The 21,718-nt window shown below is 47.7% G+C and overlaps 1 protein-coding gene across 1 annotated transcript in view; it reads left to right on the forward strand.

The window, feature by feature from the left end:
- The first annotated feature begins 5,861 nt into the window (after positions 1-5,861).
- CSNK1G2 (casein kinase 1 gamma 2) overlaps positions 5,862-21,718 on the forward strand; it is a 91,496-nt gene continuing 75,639 nt past the window's right edge. The window contains exon 1 of the mRNA XM_084614355.1: positions 5,862-5,982. The gene's annotated coding sequence lies outside the window, so the exon portion shown is untranslated. The remainder of the gene's footprint in view (positions 5,983-21,718) is intronic.

Raw genomic sequence — 21,718 nt, forward strand, 5'->3', positions numbered from 1 at the left:
AAATCTCCAGAAGAAGGAGGCAAAGGTGGCTCTACACCACTGTTCTTCCCTCCTGATTCTGGTCTGCTTCAGAAGCTGACATTTCTACAGTCATAGACCTGAAAGCCAGAAGAGACCATCTAGTTGGGTCTCCTGCATAGCACAGGCCTGAGGCCCTCACCCAATGATTCCTGCCTCAAGCCCATCATTCTATTTGAGCTACCACAGATCGCTTAGAAAGACATCCAGTTGTGATGTAAAGACTGCAAGGAATGGAGAGTCCACCATGATCTTGGGTAAGTCCTTCCGATGGTTAATTTCCCTCCAGGTTAAACATGTGCTACACCTTACTTCTAGTCAGAATCCGTCTTGCTTCAGTGTCCAGCTGCTGGATCGTGGCTTGCCTTTTTCAGCCAGATCAAAGTGCCATCTTCTATGAGAAATCTCCTCCCTATGTGGGTGCTTGTAGACACTGATCAAGTCGTCTCTCAACCATGTCTTGGCTAAATTAAATAGACAGCTGCTTAAGTCTCTCACTGTATGGCATGTTTCCCATAGCTCAAATCACTCCTCCCGGACGCCCCCTTTAACTTAGGCAGCCTGAGATGGGATTGCTGTAAGTTACATCACCCTCCCGGGGGCTCCTATGGCTTGTGGTGCAAGCCAGTCTGGTGGTAGCCGATGCACTATGGCCCCACTCCTCCATCCCTGGCTCCACCCAGAGCACAGCCTCTATGCAGGCCAGCTCTGCACTAGAAACGTACACTGGTATATAACTAGGTCGCTCGGGGGGCGTGAAAAATCCACATAGGCTGACCTAAACCCCAGTGTAGTCTCCTGTCTACAGAGCTGCCACCTCGCATTAACTAAGCTCCCCGGTCAGTGTAGAAGTGCTAGAGTGGCACGGCAGCATCCGTGCAGCTAAGTGTAGACCTGCCCTGAGGCTGGCAGGTGAGGAGCAGCTTCATGGAAGACGTGTATTGAGGATAGTCTCTCCTGGCCCTCTGCGAGCTGTTTGCATCACTCCTACACAATGTCCTGGGGCCAGGGCTAGGCAGCAGCATCCTTCTCTCTGCTTCTGGTCTGTTCAACGGGTTGCATATTCATGGGGTGATGCAAATAGCTCAAGGTCCGTTTGATTTCGTTCCCTGTTTGAAGGTTCATTTGATTTCTCTGAAGCTTTTGTTGGGTTTCATCTGAGGTTTCGTTGCTACCATGTAACTGACCCACAACAAAGTCATGAACCCGCCAGCTCAAAAATCCCAGGTCTAATTCTTATTCGTATTGCTTATTTTGCTGCAACCCGCTCAGGTTTTCATTGATTCAGGAGGGCTACGGTCATTGAACATAACTCGGCCTAGTTAATAGATCCAGAATGTATTTCTCAGCTGTGTCACTGGGTATGTAAATAAATGTGTATGGATGCCCTCTAGTTGTTTTTTAACTCAGTTTTAAACTGTCCTTTCCAGATTAACCTCAATTGCCTATTAGGTTAATTACTAAACATTTACAAGTGTCTTCCTCTGACTGCCCACTCCATCCACCGTGAAACACTCTACTTAAAACTGCCAAAAGGAAATACAAAAGCAGTTAGTCTTTGGAACTCATTGCCACAAGAGCATAACAAAATGCAAAAACAGATTAGACATTTGTATAGATTGTGAGAACTTTCAAAGTGACAACTGCAAGGACTATAAAATAGGAGTCTGGCATGGAGATAAGACCTCCAGCTTTAGGGCATAAGTTGACCTCTAACTATGGTGGTCAGAAAGGAACTTCCCATGGGGAAGGTGATCCCATTGCTGTAGGCTTCTGCCTCTTTCCTCTGAGGCAGCTGGTGTGGGCCACTCTCAGTGTCTGAGATGCTGGAGTAGATGGACCACTGGTCTGATACAGTTTATTAGTTCCTCTGGCCCAGATCCTCAAAGGTATTTAGGCATCAGATACCCATCGATTTCAATGGGCATGACATGCTTTGCCCCACGGACTCAGATGGGAGAGCGTGGAATGCAGGATCAGGCCCTAAAGGTAGGACATTTTCATTTAAGGCGGCCTTTTCAAAAGCACTCTGCAGTGGCCTAGCTCTGCTCCCTTGGAAGTCTCTGGTAAAGCAGCCACTGGCTGCAATGAGGGCAGAGTTAAGGCAACGCAGAGTTAAGCCAAGTGCTTTGGAAAAGGCCACTTTTAAGTCACTCACAGTTCACAGCACAACCATCTCGCTTCCTTTGCTACCTTCCTTTTGGGAAAATCCAACGGCGTTTCACAGGAAATTATCACTTTCCTATAGATTTTTTGGATCATCCTATAGAATATGACAGGAAATCCCATCCCTGCTATAGAATTCTATAGGGTGGTTCTGCAAAGCTAGAGCAAGGATACTGTTCTCTATTAAATTCTGTAAGGTTTTAGATTAATGTCTATAGAATCCTATCAGTGTAATCGCCATTAAATTCCATAGGACTCTTCGTGAGGGTTAAAACAGTCAGCAAATGGTTTGCTCAGAGAAGACAACAGCTTTTATTCTGCTTTTTTTATTTTTACTGAGCCCCAAACAATTTATTATGAATTGTTGTTATTAATATGGTGCCATAAACATACATAGGGCACATTGTAAAACAAATAAAATATACAGAATCTGACCCCAAAAGCTTGCAGACATAAAAGATAACTCCATGAAAACAACCAGGACAAAGTTTTTCCCCCACTGTGTTTTCTTGTTCATATTTTTTCCCACTTTGTTTGAAGTCACACTATGAAATCTGCATTTGTAGCACAGCTTGTGATCCTCTGCATGAGGACTGCTTGCCAGCTTGTTTTTTATTTGATCTAATGCTTTTAAAAAGCTCTTTATTGCAGAAGGGTCACAGGACAAAACACTACACAACAGAAATGAAACCTAGAGCATTTGAAACCATTAAGACACTCTAAAGAGTAACTGCACACTCTTCTTTCTGGAATCCATCTCCTCCCCTTATTCCATATTTTTGGTGTATTTTATTATAAATATTTGTTGCACTGATGCTTGGAGACCCTAATCAAGATAGCAGCCCTATTGTACTTGGGGCTGTACAAACACACAGTGAGACACAATCCTTTCCCTGAAAAGTTTATAATCTCGAAAAAACTAGATTAGGGAAGGAAGGAAAACACAGGGACAGAGACCAGAAGGTGAACAAGCAATTCAGTGGCAAAACTCAGGTTTTCACTCCACTGCAGTTCCACTCCAGTACCCAGTATCCACTAGACCACGCTGCCTCTCCCAAATCCATCATCCTGCAGACTGATCTGCACGGGTGTACCCATGGAGCCCTACTGAAGTTAGGATCAGGCCTTTGATGGTAAAATTGTTAAAGATCTGCCTTCCGTGCTTCTCCTGAGAAATGCCCAGTGCACTCACAGCACTCTACAGAATCTCACAATGTCGTGATCGCTGGTAGTTTTCTTAAAGCCCTGGATCCCAAAGCCACGTTATTACGTGAGCATCCCAGCTTCCATTGTTTAGATACAGTAAGCTTCTAGCCCTCATGGCTCCTGAGAAAGCTTGAAAATGTAAATCCTAAAGGCTCAAAAACCCAAAGGCCAATAAATAGAACCCGCCATTTATTGTTTGTTAATATCTCCTGATTTTTAAGCCACTCTCATAACTTTTTGGAGCCTAAATCGTGGTTTTTGAATACTTGGGGTTGGCAATACTGCAATTATAAAAACGGGCACCCTACCTAAACATGGCGTGACAATTTACCCTGTGGGGTTGGTTATTGTAGCAGCGGGGTAAAGGGACAGCAGGTAGGGAAACATTGATTGTTTGAGCCCAGAGGTTCTGTGGGTTCTTCCATTTCATTGCCAACGTATGCAGGAACCTAGACACTTTGGCAAGTGCTTTACAACTTCCTAAGAGAGGGAGAGAGATGGCTAGAGGCAGGGTACGTATGGTGATAGATGGCTAAAATGATGGATGGCGGGGTGGATAGGCAGGCTGGGATTATGGGGGTGGAGGCAAACTGGTGAGGTGAGGGCTCTGGCTCAGCCTGGGCAGCCTTGCTGGGCAGCCCCACAGGAACCAGCACCACTCACGCCTGGGCTATTAGGTGTTAGCCTGAGTGGGCCCTGGAGGTGATTGGGTGCTAAGGTGACAGTGGCCTGAAAGGGGTCTGCGGGGGTGGGTGCACGGTGGGGAGGGTTCTGGGGGAGTCATGGGGGCAGCCATTGAGAGGGGCTGCCCTGTGGATGGGTATGAAGGTGACAGTGGCCTGAAAGGGGACTGGGGGGGCATGCACGGTGGGGAGGGTTCTGGGGGAGTCCTGGGGGCAGCCATTGAGGGGGGCTGCCCTGTGGATGGGTATGAAGGTGACGGTGGCCCGAAAGGGGACTGGGGGGTGGGTGCATGGTGGGGAGGGTTCTCGGGGTGGGTGCACGGTGGGGAGGGTTCTGGGGGAGGCATGGGGGCAGCCATTGAGGGGGGCTGCCCTGTGGATGGGTATGAAGGTGACGGTGGCCCGAAAGGGTTCTCGGGGTGGGTGCACGGTGGGGAGGGTTCTGGGGGAGTCCTGGGGGCAGCCATTGAGGGGGGCTGCCCTGTGGGTGGGTATGAAGGTGACAGGGGCCTGAAAGGGGTCTGGGGGGTGGGTGCACGGTGGGGAGGGTTCTGGGGGAGTCCTGGGGGCAGCCATTGAGGGGGGCTGCCCTGTGGGTGGGTATGAAGGTGACGGTGGCCCGAAAGGGGTCTGGGGGGTGGGTGCACGGTGGGGAGGGTTCTCGGGGTGGGTGCACGGTGGGGAGGGTTCTGGGGGAGTCCTGGGGGCAGCCATTGAGGGGGGCTGCCCTGTGGGTGGGTATGAAGGTGACAGGGGCCTGAAAGGGGTCTGGGGGGTGGGTGCACAGTGGGGAGGGTTCTGGGGGAGTCCTGGGTGGGTATGAAGGTGACGGTGGCCCGAAAGGGGACTGGGGGGGCGTGCACGGTGGGGAGGGTTCTCGGGGTGGGTGCACGGTGGGGAGGGTTCTAGGGGGAGTCCTGGGGGCAGCCATTGAGGAGGGCTGCCCTGTGGATGGGTATGAAGGTGACAGTGGCCTGAAAGGGGACTGGGGGGGCATGCACGGTGGGGAGGGTTCTGGGGGAGTCCTGGGGGCAGCCATTGAGGGGGGCTGCCCTGTGGGTGGGTATGAAGGTGACAGGGGCCCGAAAGGGGACTGGGGGGTGGGTGCACGGTGGGGAGGGTTCTCGGGGTGGGTGCACGGTGGGGAGGGTTCTGGGGGAGGCATGGGGGCAGCCATTGAGGGGGGCTGCCCTGTGGGTGGGTATGAAGGTGACGGTGGCCCGAAAGGGGTCTGGGGGGTGGGTGCACGGTGGGGAGGGTTCTCGGGGTGGGTGCACGGTGGGGAGGGTTCTCGGGGTGCGTGCATGGGGGGCCTGCCCTCTACGTGGGCGCTGGGCGGACCGTGCCCTGGAGGAGGGCGGGGGGGCAGAGGAGGGGGCTGCCCTGCCGGCCGCTGACGGGACAACGCTCAGCGCGCACATGCGCACACCGGCCTCCTGGCGCGCGCGAGAGAAAGAGTTAAAGAGGGGGCGGGCTTAAGGGGGCGGGAACCAGGGCAAGCCGCAAAGCGCACCGCCATTGTCGCAAAGCCCCTCCTCCCCGCCCCCTCCCGCCCTTCTCGGCTACCTCGTCTCGAGCGCGCTTTACGCCCACGGCGCTCCGCCGCCACCCTCCCTTCCACCGCGCTTGCGCCGGGCCCCTGTAAACCCGAGCCTTCCTCCTATTCACGGAGGGCTTTTGCGCCGCCGGCGTGGCGCGCGCTGCAGAGGCCGCCGCGGAGCCGTACGCCGCTGGAGTAGAGGCGCCGCGCTGTGCCCGCTGCCCGCGGAGTGTGTGGAGGAGGAAGGGGGGGCTGGGGGGGGGGAGGAAAAGAGGCTTAAAGAGACAACAGCCGCGGGAGGAAGCCCACGATGGAGCGGCTGGCGGGGGCCCGGGGGGCTGGCCCCCGCCTCTGAGGGGCCCCGAGGAGGTAAATAGCCCGCGCACGGGGCGTCCCGGGGCGTCGGCAGCGGGGGGGGGCTGCCCCCCCCGCCCCCCTGAGGCGGCCCTTTTCGGTGGGGGTGAAGCTCTGGGCGGGGGGGGGGTATTGTGGGCAGCCGGCACTTCGGAGCGGGGCTCCCGCCTGGGGTGGGGGGGGCTCGTGGGCCCCTGTGACCAGGGAGGGGGGCTGGGGACGTGGGGATGGTACCCTCGAAGGGTTGAAAAAGAGCAACCCACCGACGTGGGGTGTGTGTGTGTGTGTGAGAGAGAAACAGATGTTGGGAGCGGTGCGGGGGGGGGGGAAGTTGTTGCTACAATAATTATGTGCAATGGATATTTTGTGGTTTTTTAAAAAAACAACAACAACAACAAAACCCACCTCCCTGGGACTGTGTTTCACTCGCTTTATTTTTTAGGCCCAGCTGCTGCTATTTTTCTGCCTGGGCTTTGAGGCTTAGAGTGATCCTTACTAAGTTGCCTGGGTGGTTTTTGTTTGGTTTTTTCGCTTCTCTTCTCTGCCCCCCCCCCTTTCCCCCAACACACATACACCTACTGCCCCACACCAACAATATTGGCCCATGGTGTTATGAAGCAGGGCTCTGTTGGGGTGGTAAGGGGTGTTTTGTGGGGTTTTTTACTCCCCCAGAGGGATCGGAAAGTGTTTAATTGAGGGAGACGGGTGAGGAAAGATCTAGCTTAAAATAAAAAGCTCGTGAATCGGAATGAATTGGTTTGAGATACAGAAAGAATAAAGGCCCCACCCAAAAGAGGATGAACTTTTAAACATTTCCTAAGCAGCCAAGAGAGAAGACTTCAAAAAAGGAACCCCAATATCTCATCACAGTGGTTCTAAAAGTGTGGTGTTGAGCCCACCAGTGGGCTCTGACGCCTGCCTGGTGGCTTGTAGAATAGAATCTATGGAGAGTCAAGCTGTTCAGTGGGGATCGTGGACTTGGGAGAAAAGGGTCTTGCTCTTACGAAGGGTTCCACAGTCTGAACAAATTGGGGGCCTGCCATATTGTGTGTCATTTTAAAATAAAAATTAAATTGTTAAACCTTTCAGGTTGTCATGAAAGTGATAAATTATAAACAAATTGGAGGTAAGTAGGATGCTGGTCAAGCTGCATGCAAACTATAGAGGAGTAAATCTTTTGCACAGGTATATTTGGAAATTATTGCATTAACTAATTTATTAGAGCATAAGCTTTCGTGAGCAAGTGAGCTGTAGCTCACGAAAGCTTGTGCTCTAATAAATTTGTTAGTCTCTAAGGTGCTACAAGTACTCCTTTTTACGGATACAGACTAACATGGCTGCTACTCTGAAACCTTGCATTAACTAGTCCGTTTGTCTTCCCTCCATACAACAAGTGGATGGATTTCTGGATGTGAACTAAAAGGGGTGTATAAGTTTGCCTGGCAGCAACATTACCCATCCACAATGCCACACACAGGCTGCTCTCTCTTTCCCCCACCTCCTCCGGGCGCTGACCACCAGAAGAGAGAGATTTAAAAATCAGGCCTTGTGTAACAGGTTGAAACAAGGTTTAGTGTTTGCCAATATGTCTGAAAGAGAATCACTGTAAATGAAGGCAGGAGGCCTACATTGAGATAGTGTGGGAAGGCTGCCTTTTGTGGCAGCGTAGACTTACAAGTCCATAAATAACTTGCCAAAGTTGATATTCAGCGTATTTCAGATAGAGGCATCCGTTTAAAACGGCTTGATCCATGCTCAGTACTTTTCAGTATCAGGCCCTGAATAGGCAGAGGTCTTGAGATGCAAGCAAGACTTGGTCCAAATTCAGATCTGATGTGTAACTGGATGCAACTTAAGTCAGTGGAGTTGTACCCACTTAGCTAGACCTGAATTCCACCCGCCCCATCCCTCTGCTTTTTGTTTAAAGGGGCTATTCATCATCTTGTCTAGTTGTGATCTAGTAACCGTTGCTGTATGGAGTAAAAGAGTCTTGGGATTTGATAAGCCCTGTAATTAGTTTGCAAAAGTAGCAATCTCATCTTATTCTGTGTAAAATAGATGCCTCCGCTTTATTTATCCTTGCATCAAAATGGATTAGGGAATAATAGCTAGCATTTTGCATGGCTAACTTAACAGGGGAAATTACTGTAGAGCGGTTTCTTTTGAGGTGTGACGATCGTGATGTTGCTTCCCTTATTTTGTGGCTTGCATTGGGCTTTATTCTTGCTACATTCTTTTTAGGAATGAGTGGAGAGGTGGAAGCAGAGGTCACATTTTGGCAGGTTTCTGACTTTCCCCCCAAAAGCTGCCTGTTGTCATAGCACAGTAGGGAGGCTTTGCACTGCTTTGATCTTAGTCTGTATGCTACCGCTCCATTCCCCAGCAGCCCAAGTATCGTCAAAAGTGTCAAATATATTTGAGTGTGACTCAGCAGATCAATGAAAACAATATGAGGGGTTGCGTTTATGGACAATCAGTATCTCTTTTTCCAGCCAGGCTAACAGAGGCAATGTCGTCCTATAGCAGCTGCCAAGAAATTTGTTTACTGGACCTGGGCCTAATCACATTCTGTAGCCTTCTCTCTACCCGTGACCTGTGCTGTCCACCAACAGCGGTCTTGCTAGTTTCCATGGCTAGGATTGATCAGTGAACACAAGGTTGTGTTACAGCATCTGTCTAGCCGTTCTTAGCCTTGGTCAATCTGTCTAGATATGTATTTGATCCTTGTAATGTCTGAGCACCATGCCATCACTAAAGGATTTATCCTTGCAAAATCCTGGGAGATAGGGAAGCTTTACCCCATTTTATAGATGGGGGAACTGAGGCACAGGATGAATTAAGTGACTTATCCAAAGTCCTTAAGAAGTCTGTGTCTGAGCTGGGAACCAAACCCAGGTCTTGTGAGTTTTAGTTAGCATCATATCCTTAAAGCCATATTTGCTAGTCTCCCATTTCTGCCTGCTAGGTTTACCTAAAGTATCTGACAAACAAAACTCGTGTGTGTCTTGTGGCAGGGACAGTACATACCTCTGTCTGTATAGTGCCTGTTAAGGAAGGGTAGTCCAGTGGTTAGGGCACTAGCCTGGGACTTGGATACATGGGTTCAGTTCCCTAATCTGACACAGAATTCTTGTGTGACGTCGCATCCTCTCTCCACACCTCACTTCCAGTGGCAGGCGCTGACATTTTTAGCCAGGCATCCTCCACGTGGTCTGACCTCCACGTATGGCGCATGCAAGGTCACGCTGTGCAGAGGATGCCATTTTGTTCAGGGGCCAGATGGAATCATCCCAAGGGCACAGTTGGTTCTGCATGCTACTGCTCAGTTCTTGTCTGTAAATGGGGTAATAACCCAGCCCTGCCACAGTGGGGTGTCAGAGGATAAATACATTAGAAATTGTGAGAAGCTCAGGTACTGCAGTAATGAGGGTATAATCAGTACCTAAAATAGTGTCCTGCTCAGAACCAATGGGCACTACTAAATATTATTGTATAATGAAATGCCGACTAGATAGCATCGGGTTGGCCTTGACAAAATGGTAACCGTCCACTCCTAGCACAGTGGGGCCCTCGTCCATGGCCGTGGCTCCTAGGAGTTGTGGTAATACTGCTAATAATAATCTGTCTTTCCTTCTCTGCCACAGGAGGTAGGGTTGATTGGGCTAGCTTGGTAATGTTGGGAGCTGTGGAGGAGACAAGTTCTTTGTGACTCTGGAATCCTGTCTGCAAATTGGATCTCTTGCACTCAGAGAAACTGTAAATTTATAAATAGTTTTTTGAATTAAAAGTTTTATTTCTATGCTTCCTGTTGGGAGTGAGTAACTCTTCCTTATAGAATCCATCGTCACATAGAAGAGACAGGGTTCAGTTGTGGTGAAAAGACGAAGGCGACTTTCTCTTGAGGCTGCTGGACACAGATCGCCACTGTGGTTCTTTGTCTCTAGCTCCCAGACTGACTGACGCTACCTAGCCATCCCCACTCTGTTTGGAGTGTGTAGTCATGGAATGGATTACCAGCTAAATCGCAGACCCACTCATGCAGGTTATATTCACATTTTCTTACCACTGTCTGAGAAGTGGGGGAAAAACTTTAATGCAGAGCATGTATCTAGTTAAAATATTATCAATCGTGTCTATGCTACAAAATCGGCTGTTGGGTGACACTCCAAAGGCTACCACCGCATATGGTAAAACCACATATCTGTTTTTCAGAGGAGGCAAGACTTCACTGGTTTCTGAGAGGCTGAGAATCATCCAAGCTGCCTTTGGTTTGGGTAAATGGTTAGGTTCAGTGTCAGGGAACAAACACGTTATAAATGGAGCATGTGGCAAAAATAATGGTACTGTTGAGGAAACCCATAGGGAGACAGCTGCTGTCTGTTGTTGCTATTGAGAAGGTAATTTTACAGCAAGGTGGGTAGATGTCAAGATGAGGCTCAACTGGTAACTAGTTTGGTAAATGGCTCTTTTCATTAACCTGAAAGATGTGTGTAAAACTACTTACATGTAGCATTTTCAGAATTTCACACTGAACAAGATGGGTACAGATTTCTTTAGAGATTTGTAGGAAAGAGCGGACATTGCTGGGGCATAGCTTTGTAATTGGGGAAAACTTCACCACTGATTTCCTTCATTCTGAAGATCGTGGTAAGCAGGTTGATACATGTCTGCTATGATTCCTAAACGTCCAAAGATTTTGTAGTCTCAAATTGTGAAGGAAAGTAATAGTTCCTCTTTTGCAAAGAAATCTCTGGGCATACGTATCTGCTGACACCTAGTTTCTTTGCTGCCATTGGCCTGATTACACCTAAGATCTACACCTTAGATCACCTAAGATCCAATGTCAGCACGGTCCTTTCCAGGAAATACATGTGTTTTGATGTCTTGAGGCTAGTTCACCTGCGTAGTAAAATGAAGCGATCTGAAAATTTCTTTCGTTAGAAGAATTTGCCTCAGATCTGGTGACAAGATGATACCTTGAGGGGAACCTGGACTCCCATGGCAGATGGCACAAAACAGGTTAGGAATAAATTCTCTCCAGTGTGCACCATTGGCTAATGCACGACAGAGATTCTCTGCTTCCTCTGTAGCATCAGTTACTGGAGGCTGGGCATGGGTTGGATGATCCAGTGTGGTGGTAACTATGGCTGTTAAAAGGGGAAGTAGACAGTCCCATGTTCTGCTGAATGTGGGGCAGAGAAGAAAACTGGTGGAAGTGCAATATTAGCATTAGTGATGGCTGCCAACATAACAGCACAGGTCTTTGGAATGAAGACTTTCAGATACTTTGAGAGTAGGGATGGTAAGAAACTTCGGGGTTTTTGTTTTTTTTTACATTCACCAATCAAACGATATGTCTTCTGGAGCCATTCAAGTCATAAGGAAATAAAGAAGGCCCAGAGCTGAATTTCCACACTGTGGATAAAGCTGCTGGCAGATGATGCTTGGGCTTCATCAGATGGCAATACTCTGCTAACTTACTTAACATGGAGTTAATGTTCCTCTGGTGCTTGTTGATCTTATAAAACTGCCCTTTGAAAAAGCTTCACAGCCCTGCTGTGTCACAGGTGTGTGTCTTCAGATAATGACAGCATGGGAGTGAAGAGAGTCACACCCACCCAGAGTGAGAACCCTTTTCTGTTGACAACTTGAAGGATCAGCTCCTGGATGTGACAGAGATTTCTCTGGAGCACTGGAATCATTGTCATCATCAGCTCTGGATGGACTTGTACCCATTCCTAACCTTGACCCTGGAAAGTCATTAACAACCACTTGTGCCAAGACATTTTGGTTCATAAGATGCTGGAAGCTGAACATTCATTCAGGAGAAAAACAAAAGGCCAGAAGTGTGGCATTTTGACTGCCGGCTAGAACCTGTTGAGTGACAGTTAGTGGTATGAAGTGAGCTCAGTCTTCATAGAAGTCAAAACGTAAATCCTCGCAGCAGCACTTCTCTTTTTAGGTGCAAACAGCAAAATGAGAAGCCCTGCTCTATAAGTTCATTGGAGTGGGATGTTTGTAGTGGCTCTTTCTTTGCATAACTTCTCTAGTTTAGTTTCTCACAGGGGTTAGACAGAATGCTTTATAGCACCTTCCATGTCACACGGATGTGTAATATAGAATTATGCACTACATGATCATTCGGATATATGGTCTTCTCCCAACCCTTTTGAGCTCCCTTATCCTAAAGGGGACATGGGTATTCTAGTTTTTGTGCTCACTAACAGGGTGGGTGCTAATGGAAGATGATATGGTACACGTACTTAATACTCCTTTCTTTAGCTCTGTGCTTTGGAGCAGTGACTGCCATTTTGTTTTGGTGCATGGAGGGGCAGCAGAGAGATGTTGATGTGGACTAACAGAATCTAGGCTAAGGCATTGTCTACACTACAAAGCTACGGCACTTTGCCAGTGTAGCTATGCCAGCACAGTCTATGGACAAAGGACGTTTTCTGTTGGCATAGTAATACCATGTCTCTGAACAACATTAGCTATGTTGACAGAAGCACTCTTATGTTGGCATAGCCATGTCTACTCTGGGGGCTTTGCTGGCAAAACTTTGTTAGCTGGGGGATGTACCACACCTTTGACTGACATAACTATGCCGACAAAACTTGTTGTGTAGACCTGGCCTAAGACTTCTCCTTCAGACCTACCAGTGAAGTAACTGCAGAGGTGTGGAATTTGTGTGTGAGCCCCATGGTTATGGAAGCAGGTCTGTTGCTTCCTAGCCCTTCTGCCAGCTGCCAAGCATATTGAGTGGCTAATGCTTTTCAGGCCCAAGAATAATGTTCTCTCCAGAGTATGTGTGCACTCTCTTGGGCCTTCCCTATTGCACATACTCCAGAGAGTTGTGTATCTGATTGGGAGGTCCCAATAAGAGATCTCTGGAGCTTTGAACAGATCACTGTACTAGGCTTCAGCACAGAGCTGGAGTGTAGTGATAGACGTCATGCTGCATGTAGGCAAGTCGGAGAGGAGGGAATTGGAAGTGATTCTTGAGGACAATCCTTGATGATCTCTGTCATCACGTGGTGGAGGAGCCAATGACATGCTGAGCCCCAGCCGAAAGCATGGCTATGTAGTGTGCATGTGTGTGCTGGAGCAAGATAAGGAGCACTGAAACTGGGCAGCAGAATCTCGGTTGCTGAGGGCTTCTCATTCCTAGGCTTGGTGTATTGAGCTCTGTCCTCCACACCAACACTGGGGAGGAGAGGATACCCCCGCAGGACATGAAGCACTCCAACAGCTTTCAGGTGATGAGTTCAGAAAAGTGAAAGGGAAGAGCAATTAAGGCTCATGCCAGCTAAATTTAGCCTGATACAGAACAAATGCTCTTAACTGGAGATGCACATTGCATTGCAGTAACCTCTCAAGCCAAAGCCTACTAGAAAATCTGTAGCAGTGTTTGCTTTTGAGACATGGTGGACAAACTTCTGTCATCTTCAATGAGCCCTTTTTCTGGAAGTGCAGTAAAACATCAGGTTAATTCCTGTGCTTGCACCTTGTTGATTTGATTGTAGGACCTACAGGGAGTCCTGTCTTCAGCTGGAGGTGTCTGGCTGGTGTGTTGTCCTATATTTAGTTTTAGGCACTGCCATGCAGGAGACTCAGGTAGGGTAGGCTCTGTCTCTTTGCAGAGATCCTGATGGCCACTCAGGAGCAACTGGACAGAGTTCCAGCTGAAGCACTGCTCAGCTATCCCATTCATAAGCTAATCACAGCATCACAAGGCCTACATGCAAGAGACATGCATGCACCTTAGTGCCATATACGTTGGGTTCTGGGGGTGTTTATTTCTCCCTGTATTCTTGTGGGCCGAGCTGACCTCTCCATGGCTCTTACCTTTCTGAGAGCTTCCTTGTGGGATCCAGCATGTCTGTTTCTGCTGGCCATTCTGCCCAAATAGTATGTGCTTCCTCAGCAAGTGCATCCCAGATTACGTTCTGAATCTGGGACTTGGAACAGGGAGTTGGGTGTCTTCTAGAATGAAAGTTGTGTTATGGGTCTAACCTGCAGTGGAGGGGCCCAAAGCACATCCTGACAATTACAGGCTAGTGAAGTAGGGCTCTGAGGAGGCTTTTCTCCTGGTGCAGCCTGAATACCCACCTCCCTCATTTTGCCTTGCTATTGGGAGGGTCTTGTCCTAAGTTATATTCAGTGGAAGTTGCATATTATTAGAGAGGTGCTCTGGACAAGGAGAACAGACACCAAAAATCTTCTCTATTGTATGGAGCAGATGCAGTGAGATGCTGCAGTGTCTTGGCTTGGAGACCCCCCCAGCAACCTAGGTATGGTAAATAAAACACAGTAGCAAGAAACAGTTCCTGATCTTTTTTGTTACGGGCCGGGCTGGGACAGTGGAGGGTACTGAAGTTTGAGCAGTTATGTAGTACAGTACAACATGGGAACAGATGTCTAAGTCTGTCTTTATTCAATGCCAGAAATAAAAGTCCAGAGCAGTGGTTCTCCGGACAGATTTCAGAGTAGCAGCCGTGTTAGTCTATATTCGCAAAAAGAAAAGGAGTACTTGTGGCACCTTAGAGACTAACCAATTTATTTGAGCATAAGCTTTCGTGAGCTACAGCTCACTTCATTGGATGCATGAAGTGAGCTGTAGCTCATGAAAGCTTATGCTCAAATAAATTGGTTAGTCTCTAAGGTGCCACAAGTACTCCTTTTCTTCTCAGGACAGAGTAATTTAAAGGTATTCACTGTCACATGAGAGCCAATATTTAACATGTTCCTAAGATGATTGTAAGTTGGTGGAGAATGTTTTCCAGATTCTAGCTGTTTGTTTTAAGGGGAAAGTCTGAGGGAGGAACTTCCATCGCTGAAGGAGAGTGGAGAGAGAACAAATGTGAAGCCACTGTATTTTCAGAGTCCGTTAAACAACTTGGCTCTGATACAGCAGGTAACTAATGAGCTGTAAAGTGGGTGCAGCTAGAAGGAAGCCAACAAAACATGTCTATTTCAGAGGCTCTACAAGGCAGCCCAGTGCGGTGTGTATCTGCTGTCGTGTAACGGGAGTTTTCTCCTTTTCTAATCATCAAGGAGGGATTTAAAGATTCAGATTTGGGGTTTCTCTTAAATTAGGGGATCCCATATTTTGGGATGCTAAAAGCCATGCTGCCAGTGTGCCAGGATCCAGAAGACCATCCCTGAGTTGCACATAAACTTCCCAGTAAAAGCAGCTTATTACAAAATAAATGCTCCACCATATTTGCTTGTACTCTACTCATTGATAGCTCACTGGCGATTATTAGCAACTGAACCCTGTACATAGGGCCCTGTTAGAATCACACTATGTACCGTTCCCAGCAGATATATTTGCCGTGGTATTTGCAGGATTGCCTCCTTCATCTTCCATGTAGGGAATGCTGCAAATAAAGTGGTAAAATCCCATTATACAGCAAACATCCCTTATGCACTGTCTACACTGGCACTTTACAGCACTGAAATTTGAAGCACTCGTGGGGGTGTTTTCACACCCCAGAGTGAGAAAGTTGCAGATCTGTAAAGTGGCAGTGTAGACAAGCCCTAAATAACTCTGCTAGACAGTAAAAATCACAGGCTGAATAGAGACACTGGATTTATGGCTTATTATAACAATCTGTAACTCACTAATTCCCCCTTTATTGTCCTATATGACTGCAGAAGTGTTAATGGACCACTCCATCTTGAATGGTCTGTTAGCATATATGGTAACTACCTATGCAAAACAATCTGTTCCACCTAGCATTTAGCTGTGATGCTCGGACCTTTCCGAGATGTGAAGAAGAGCTCCGTGTAAGCTCGAAAGCGTGTCTCACCAACAGAAGTTGGTCCAATAAAAGACATTGCCTTACCCACTTAGTCGCTCTCATATCTTTGGATCGATACGGCTATAACAACACTGCATACGGGATTTACTAGTGCCTCTCTGAATTGAAGATTACAGCTGTTCATGACAAATGGGGAAGGATGGTTTAGTTGATAGGGTGCTGGACTGGAAACCGGGTTCAGTTCCCAGCTGTGTCATAGAATCCTTTGTGTGACTGTGGGCAAGGTCTGTGTGTGCGTAAATAAAATAAAATTAACCGTGGGTTCAATTCCTGGCTCTCTGTCTTCCTGTGTGACCTTGGGCAAATCACGTAATCAAGTAAACCTCAGTTTCCTATCCGTAATGCAGGGATAATCTGTAAAATAGGGATAATGCAAGGATGTTTAGGTGCTTAGATGCTAATGATGAGGGCCATAGAAGAACCTGTTTAGATTCATGAGCCTCTGGGGCCTAGCTGACTCGACTTCTAATCTTTCTTTATTTGGTGACCATAGAATCCTAGAATATCAGGGTTGGAAGGGACCTCAGGAGGTCATCTAGTACAACCCCCTGCTCAAAGCAGGGCCAATCCCCAATTTTTGCCCCAGATCCCTAAATGGCCTCCTTAAGGATTGAACTCACAACCCTGGGTTTAGCAGGCCAATGCTCAAACCACTGAGCTATCTCCCCCACCCCCTGCCCCGCAGTTTCTGCTGAGTTTTGTGCTAGGACTGTATTTTGGGGGGTTCATTTAAAGCAAAATTGAGGGCATGCAAACATATGTGAACCAAACCACAGAAAAGAGGTCAGACTTCTTTGCGCTGAGCCTGCTGAGTTAAGCACATCATTGAAACGTGTGGAACTTTTGCCAGTTTAACAAAGGGTCATAGCCGGCCCTAAATCTTTCTGAAATTGTGATGCAGGAAGGGAAGTATGGCAGAAGCTGCAAGTGTAACTCCTGTTCTCGTTGACTGCTCAGCATTCCCCTTGTGAATTAAAGGACTTTACTGCTGCTTGGAATTGGTAGAGGACTGAATGCAGGTATTGAAACCAGAAACAGAATGGAGATTGAGAGGGCACATGTGTAGATAAGAGAGCAAACCACAGAGAAGAAAATCAGGGTCATGCTCTACACTCGGACTCCTAAAACCAGGTGTGGTGCTCAGTACCACACATAGCATCCATTAACCAAAGGGATTTCTCATGGTACTAAGTGCTGCAGCCCAGTTTAAGTACTTCAGTCCTTGGAGGGTTCCCAGCCTGAAAGACCTTGATTTCCCAGTGGCAGGTAGCTCAGCACGTTGTTAAAAATTGGGGCCCCTTTAAGGTTTGTCTTGTTGGGCACCCAAAATCATGAGTCACTTTGTGTAATCTTGGTCTGTATCTGTAATGAGTGTTGGTGAGTTCAAGCCCTTAAATCGGATGTGTAATGAAAGAGGAAGCCAAGGGAGTTGCATCCTGTTCGCAGGGGCAGAAGATATAGACTGAACTAAAAACATGAGTAACTGAGCCAAAAAACCCATGTTTCAGATTTATTTCTGTTTACTAGTGGAAGGTTGGTATGTATTGGTTGAAGTCACTTGGATGACAAGACCGGAAGAGTAAGGACCTAGGAAATAGAGGGGTATAGGTTGTAAATTTGTCTATTATCAGTATGTAAGTGATTAGTAAAATAAGAATTGATCTGTACACCATGGGCTGACTTCTGTGCATTTCATTCACACAAGTAGTCCCACTGACTTCAAAGAGATGACTTGTATATAAGGTCATCAGGATTTGGCCCCAAGTAATTGAAGGTATATGGAGAAACAAATGGGGATACCCTAGATCCGCTGCCAGGGCTTGTGGAAACATTAACCATAAGGTGGACAGTGTAAACACTCGCTGCTCTCCTGATTGGTTTGCTTCTGTTGGCTGACTTTGTCCTGCTCCGACTCAGTTTCACTCTCAAAGTAACATGTAACCCAATACAAAAAATGTAAAGGGCAGGAAAAAAATAGCTGGAAAACTGGACTTTCCAGCTGAACATGTATTGACTGAAAAATACCCTCCTGATATCTGGGCAAATATTAGAGAGGCAAGATGGGTGACGTAATATCTTTATTCTGTTGGTGAGAGAGAGAAGCTTTTGAGCTTACACAGAGGGGAGGGATCCACACTGGGGGGAGGGATAGCTCAGTGGTTTGAGCATTGGCCTGCGAAACCCAGGGTTGTGAGTTCAATCCTTGAGGGGGCCATTTGGGTCAAAAATTGGGGATTGGTCCTGCTTTGAGCAGGGCGGTTGGACTAGATGACCTCCTGAGGTCCCTTCCAACCCTGATATTCTATGATTCTTCTTCCGGTCTGGGAAATGTACTCAGATTGTCACAGCTATTATAAGGTGGAACAGATTGTTTCGCATAAGTAGTTCACACATATTTCAAGGGACCATTCAAGGTAAAGAGGCCCATTAACATCTCTCCAGTCATGGGGATGCGGTAGTGGGTTGTAGATTATTGTAATAAGCCATAAATATAGTGTCTCTGTTCAGTCCATGATTTTTAGAGTGTAGCAAAATTATGACTTTAAGATCTCAGGCTCGCCTTTTGAAGGTGTTGTGCAGGTGTCCATTGAGGATGAGGACTGAGAGGTCATATGTGGCGTGATTGTGTCATGAAAAGGGTGACATGGTGTTTTTGTCTCATCCTTTTTTTTGTATGAGCTCATTCGAGAATATGGTTGGTGACTGTCTCATTTCACCGGCACAGTTGAGTATTTGGTGCACTGGCTGAGGTACACCACATGTTATGATAGGCATGTGTAGGACCTGTGGATCTTGAAAGGCATGTTGTGGGACCTGTTGAACGTTGTAGCAATGGAGATATGTCTGCAGATTCTGGCATGGTCTGGTGCTGCTTTGAATTGGGGTGTCCTGGTCTGGGGGTCCATTGAAATATGGTCCCTTAAAATGTCTACTTATGCTGAATGATCTGTTCCACCTTGTATTTATCTTGGATATTCTGGGTACATATGTTTCCCAGACCTGAAGAAGAGTTCTGTGTAATCTTTTATTGGACCAATTTTGAGCTATTACCTCCCCTCTCTAATATCCTCAGACTAACATGGCTACAGCACTGTATGGGCAAATATTGGAAGAGCTGATTGCAAACAATGTAAAGCATTGTTTTAAAAAAAAAACAAACCAAAAAAAAGGTACATAGTGTGCAGCACTCCTAATGCGTCTGTTTGAGGATCTCAGCATGTTCGCGTGTCTCACCACCGTTGGGATACCTGTTCCACTATATGTAGAAACTGAAGCTAGCGAAGTGAAGGGGCTACTTCACATTTGTGGCAAAACCAGAGATGGAACCCCTGTAGTTTAACCATAGACCAGCTTTCTTCCCTCCATAACTGGGAAGGATGGCCCAATGATTAGAGCATTAGTCGGGGTTCAAGTCCACGCCCGATGTAGACTTCCTGTGTGATCTTAGGCAACTCTCTTAGCCTCTCTGTGCCACGGTTCCCTAGCTGTAAGATCAGGATGAGAGCATGGCCCTACCACATGGGTGTTGCGAGGCACTGGGGTACTCTGGTAATGGGGAAGGAGGCAGATGCATGTCATTCACTGCCTCTCTGAAGATGCACTGACAGCTGCATGTAAACTCTGAAGATAGTCCTTCAGTGCCACAGAGTGCCTCTCTTCACCTTTTCCTTTATTCCAAAGGGCAATTGTTTGGTGGCTTTCTGCTTATTTATCCTTGTAGTTCCTTGTTTGTGACCTGAGATTTGGCTACTCTGAGAAGGGCTGTGGTGGTGGAGATACCTTTTTCATAGAATATCAGGGTTGGAAGGGACCTCAGGAGGTCATCTAGTCCAACTCCCTGCTCAAAGCAGGACCAATCCTCAATTTTTGCCCCAGATCCCTAAATAGCCCCCTCAAGGATTGAACTCACAACCCTGGGTTTAGCAGGCCAATGCTCAAACCACGGAGCTATCCCTCCCCCTATTTGATTGGGAGAAGGAACAGTAATGTGTGAGCTGGGGACAGGAGTGGAATCTGTTCCCATACAAACCATTTCCAGGAAGGAAGTAATTCCAGAGCTCCCAGAATGAGGAATTCAGCATACCTAAAGGGGAGAGATTCCTTCTCTCCACACTCCCAGCTCCAAGTTTTTCCTTGCTTGTAGACCTCAAAGCAGTTGAAGGGGAGGTAGGGAAATAGGCAGATCTCCAAGCAGCTAACTGTTAACAAGGAAGGGAGGTGATCATGCATACTTTCAGAATGAAGCTTGTGTCTCAGCAAAGTGAAGCTGCCCCAACCTTCCGCAGTTAATGATGTAAAAACAGACCTGGTCACCTGGTGGAAATGTCAAGTCTCCCCCTGCCACCAAAGACGTCTCAAGTTGCATCCATCCTCTTTATAGAAAGAGATGCTAGGTCTGGGACTCGGTAGGTCTGGCTTTGCTGCATCTTCCCTGCGTGACCATGGGCACATCTCTTAAACCCTGATCAAGGCTGGCGCTGAAGCATATGCATAACTTGAAGGTACATGGCTGGTTTGGAGCCATGGTCTTTCTGGGTCTCCTCTGCCAATCCCTAAAGGGGAATTATACAGATCAGTTTAGATTGTAATCTCTTTGGGGCGGGGTTCTGTTGTTGTGTGTACAACACTCAGCACAGTGGAGCCTCTGTCTTAGACCTACTGCAGTACAGCATAAATACTCTGCACCTTCCATCTGAGGGTCTCAAAGCACTACATAACCAAGTAACCCTAACCCCCCTGGGCAGTGGATAAATCCCACCTCATTTTACTGGTGGGAGGAAATAGAGGCATAGAGAGAGGGCAATCTTTGTCCAACATCAGAGTGAGTCGGTGTCAAAGCTGAGATTACAGTTCGGGACTCCCTGTGCTGTGCCTCCTTGTTAGCCAGCGCTGCTGGGGCACATTCTGGGCAGTTAGAGGAAACAAGGAAAGCAGAATTGCTCTTCTGGGTGGGAGGTGGAACCAAAGGACTCAGTGGCTACTGCTATTTGAGCATCGTAATTTTTTACACTATGATTTGCTCTTTGTACTGTTGCATACCTGGAGGCCAGGGCCCTATTGTGCTTGGGGCTGTGCAAACATAACAAGACAGTCATTGCCTAGAAGAGATGGTAATGGGCATGTTTTCGTACCATTCTTGTAGAAGCTATTGCCCACCCCCTTCCTGGCACGCAGGTTGCCCCGGGTAGTGGAGAAGATGGCCGCCGTACTTGCCCCAGCAATCTCGAAGCAGTGGCTTCAGCCAGACCACAGGTTTTTATTCCTGGGAGATGGTTGTCCATGTTTTCAGGTTGCCCTGCATGTACTTTCTCCTGCTAGACAGCTCTATTGATTTCATGTGAGGCTGCAAAACCTTTTCTCCTCTTTGGTCCATTTTCTGTTCTGGCTTCTCCCACTGGACAGGGCTGGGCTGTCAGCTGGCATCTAACAGGCTAGAGCACTGAAGCGGTGGAGAGCCAAGGAGCAAGGGGGAGAGAAATGACCGACTGCCTTTCTCCATGTTCCCCTGACAGAAAGTCGATGGCTGTTAGGATGTGGCATCTGCGTGATGTGACTTTAACGTGGGAAGGGGGAAAGTCTCTGAATGAATGTTATCTGCAAATGTGTAAAAATCACTCTCTCCTCCTTGCCCAGGCATCTAGGCCTGCCGTAAAATTGCAATACAGATGGGAGAAAATGTTCTTTTCCCCAGACCAGGAGAGAACCGCAATGGGTCAGGGCTGTGTTGCCTGAAGTGCTCATGCAAACCTGGGTGCCTCAGGAAAGGCATTCCTCAGCAGTGTCAGCCCTCTGGTGGAGATGCCCTGAAACCCACGAGTCATGTTAGACTGGTGAGGTGGTGTAATAGCCCATCTACGCAGTAGCCTCTAGAAGCTTTCTCACATGGGTCACTGTGGGGGAAGGGAGGCGGGAAGAGGGAGATAGTT

This window comes from Lepidochelys olivacea (genome assembly GCF_965140295.1).
Source record: "Lepidochelys olivacea isolate rLepOli2 genome assembly, chromosome: 25".
Lineage (NCBI taxonomy): Eukaryota > Metazoa > Chordata > Testudines > Cheloniidae > Lepidochelys > Lepidochelys olivacea.